Source organism: Rhinopithecus bieti, unplaced genomic scaffold (assembly GCF_001698545.2).
Source record: "Rhinopithecus bieti isolate Rb0 unplaced genomic scaffold, ASM169854v2 scaffold_26532, whole genome shotgun sequence".
In the NCBI taxonomy this organism is placed as follows: domain Eukaryota; kingdom Metazoa; phylum Chordata; class Mammalia; order Primates; family Cercopithecidae; genus Rhinopithecus; species Rhinopithecus bieti.
The window spans coordinates 225,470-228,981 of NW_016812934.1; positions in this window are offsets into that span (position 1 = coordinate 225,470).

The window sequence follows — 3,512 nt, forward strand, 5'->3', positions numbered from 1 at the left end:
GGCCTCCCAAAGTGCTGGGATTACAGGCTTGAGCCACCGCGCCCGGCCTCTTTTTTTTTTAGATGGAGTCTCCCTCTGTCGCCCAGGCTGGAGTGCAGTGGTGCAAACTGGGGTTCATGCCATTCTCCTGCCTCAGCCTCCCGAGTAGGTGGGACTACAGGTGCCCACCATCACGCTCGGCTAATTTTTTTTGTACTTTTTAGTAGAGACGGGGTTTCACGGTGTTAGCCAGGATGGTCTCAATCTCCTGACCTCATGATCCGCCTGCCTTGGCCTCCCAAAGTGCTGGGATTACAGGTGTGAGCCACCGCGCCTGGCCCTGCCTGGCTGGTTTTGTTCATTTTAGAGACAGGGTCTCACTATGTTGCCCAAGCTGGTCCTGAACTCCTGGGCTCATGCAGTCCCCCCACCCTGTCCTCCCAAAGTGCTGGGATTACAAGCGTGAACCACCATGCCTGGCTGAAGTAGGACACTGTGAAGAGTCCCAAACCCCATGCTGGATGCTGAGCCAACACTCCCTCAGTGGAAGGGTTTATTGTCCCTATTAATTATTCCATTGTTGGCTGGATGTGGTGGCTCACACCTGTAATCCCAGCACTTTGGGAGGCTGAGGTGGGCAGATCACCCGAGGTCAGAAGTTCAAGACTAGCCTGGCCAACATGGTGAAAACCCATCTCTACTAAAAAATACAAAAACTAGCTGGGCATGGTGGCACAAGCCCACAATCTCAGCTACTTGGGAGGCTGAGGCATGAGAATTGCTTGAACCTGGGAGGTGGAGGCTGCAGTGAGCCCAGATGATGCCACTGCACTCCAGCCTAGGTGACAGTGAGACTCCATCTCAAAGAAAAATAAAAAATAAAAATTATTCCATTGTTACAACAATGCATTAAGTTACCTTTCTGTGTCCCCCACAGACTGGGAGCACCTCGAAGCAGCACGAGGCCAGGTTCATCCCCATGTCCAGGCTGCCAGCACAGGGGTGTTCACAGCTAGTATCTGTGTGTCACAATCTCCAAGCCTGCTCCAGGGTCAGCTTTTCCCCAGGTCATCTGCTGCTTAGGAAGTAACTCCGGAATTGCTGAGTTTGAAACAGAAGTCCTCCTTCCCCAAGGGGCCTGACCCTGGTAGCTAGGGTGAGGCTTAGATATCACCATTCTGGGTCAGCAGAGCAGATGGGTTACTACCTCCCTGTCTCCCAGGACTGGGGTAGAGCAGCTGGCAAGGAGTGTTGGGGGAGAGTATGAGTATCTGTTGAGAGACTCCTGGAAAGATCCAGGCAGAGAGAGGAACCCCTGGGGACAGAGAAGGAAGATAGATGGGGCCTGGGATAGCCCCTGGTTCACCCCTGCTCTGGTAGACAGTGGTTAGGGTTAGGGCCTATTCCCCAGGCTGAGAAAGGCCATTTTAACATGGTAGGAGCAGCCTCAGAAGCCATCCAGATCCGAGTTCAAGTCCCAGCTCTGCCAGTTACGGTTATTTGACCTTGGACCAGTTATTTTGTCTTTTTGAGTCTCAGTTCCTCACCTGGAAAATGGGGATGAAAACAGCGCCTATAGGGCACTCATTGGGTTGTAGTGAGGATTGAGATTTTATATGTAGGCTGGGCACAGTGGTTCACACCTGTAATTCACACTTTGAGAAGCAGAAGTGGGAGGATTGCTTGAGGCCAGGAGTTCGAGACCAGCCTGGGCAACATAGCAAGACCCTGTCTCTACTATTATAATTTTAAAGAACAAGGAGAGTATATAATAAAACCCATAGCATAGTGCCTGGCATTTGTTAAAGTTGAATAAATTGAAGCTGCTGTTGTTATTATTCATTATTATTACTGAAAGTAAAAGGACCTGACACAGTGTCTGGCAGAGAGTAGATTAAATGTCGATCTACCACTTGAGCCCGGAAGGTCGAGGTTGCAATGAACTGTGATTGTGCCCTTTCACTCCAGCCTGGGCGATAGAGCAAGACTCCCTCTCAAAAAGAAAAGAAAAGAAAAGAAAAAAAGTTAAGAAGGATTTTGTGCTTGTATCAGTTACCTATTGCTGCATAACAAAACATGCCAAAATTTAGAGGCCTAATACAATAGCATTTCATTATCTGGGTTTCCATTGGTCAAGAATTTGGGAAGTCAGGAGGCCAGGGCAGGAGGATCGCTTGGCCTTAAAAAAACATAGGGAGGACAGGCATGGTGGCTCACACCTGTAATCCCAGCACTTTGGGAGGCCAAGGAGGGTGAGTCACCTGAGGTCAGAAGTTCAAGACCAGCCTGGCCAAAATGATGAAACTCCATCTCTACTAAAAATACAAAAATTAGCTGGGTATGATGGCGGGCACCTGTAATCCCAGCTACTCGGGAAGCTGAGGCAGGAGAATCACTTGAACCTGGGAGGCAGATGTTGCAGTGAGCCGAGACCGTACCACTGCACTCCAGCCTGGGTGACAAGAGTGAAACTCCAACTCAAAAACAAACAACAACAACAAAAACAACATAGGAGATCTTCTCTCTTATATACTTAAAAAAAACAAATGAGGGAAGGGTTCAGCTAGGCAATTCTGGCGCAAGTCTCTCCTTTGGTTGCCCAGATGTTTCTCGTTCTTCCTGTCGCCTCAGGGCTTCTGCACGGGATTTTTCCCTGCGAGCTGGTTTCTGGGTTTCCTTAGAGCATGGCCATCCCGGGGCAGACATACTGCTTACACGGCATCTCAGGGTGCCAGTTCTGGGGTTCCAGGCATCAAAGTAGAATTGCCCTGTATGACTTCATTGTGGAAATGAGACTGTGTCACTTCTTGTCATATCTTCCATCGTCACAGGCCCACCCAGATTCAAGGAGAGGAAATGTAGACCACTCCCCCCAACCCCCGCAGTGGGAGGTTTGTCAAAGTCTCATCATAAGAAGAGCATATAAGGCTAGGTGCGTGGCTCATGCCTATAATCCCAGCACTTTCGGAAGTCAAGGTGAAAGGATCGCTTGAGGCCAGGAGTTCACGACCAGCCTGGACAACATACCAACACCCCCATCTTGACAATAGATACAAAAATTAGCCAGGCATAGTGGCACTCACCTGTAGTCTCAGCTACTCAGAAGGCTGAGGTGGGAGGATCACTTGAACCCAGGAGTTTGAGGCTGCAGGGAGCTAGGATTCTGCCACTGCACTCCAGCCTGGGCGACAAAGCAAGATCCCAAATACAATCTGCCTCCATGCCTTCCTCTACAGAGGCGACACATGGTGGGGTGTTAGGCAGCATGATGGGCAGCAGAGGGGAACTGTATTTAGGGGGTAGGAAGAGCCAGGACCCTCAAATCCCACTGGGTGGACATTTGCCTACAGCATCACATGTGGGCTGATCCTGTCCTCAGAATCTCTGAACAAACCCCAAACCAATAAGAAGCAAATTACTATTTGTGTTGTGTTTGTTTGTAACAGAGTCTTGCTCTGTCGCCCAGACTGGAGTGCAGTGACACAATCTTGGCTCACTGCAACCTCCAATTCTGGGGTTCAAACAATTTTTGT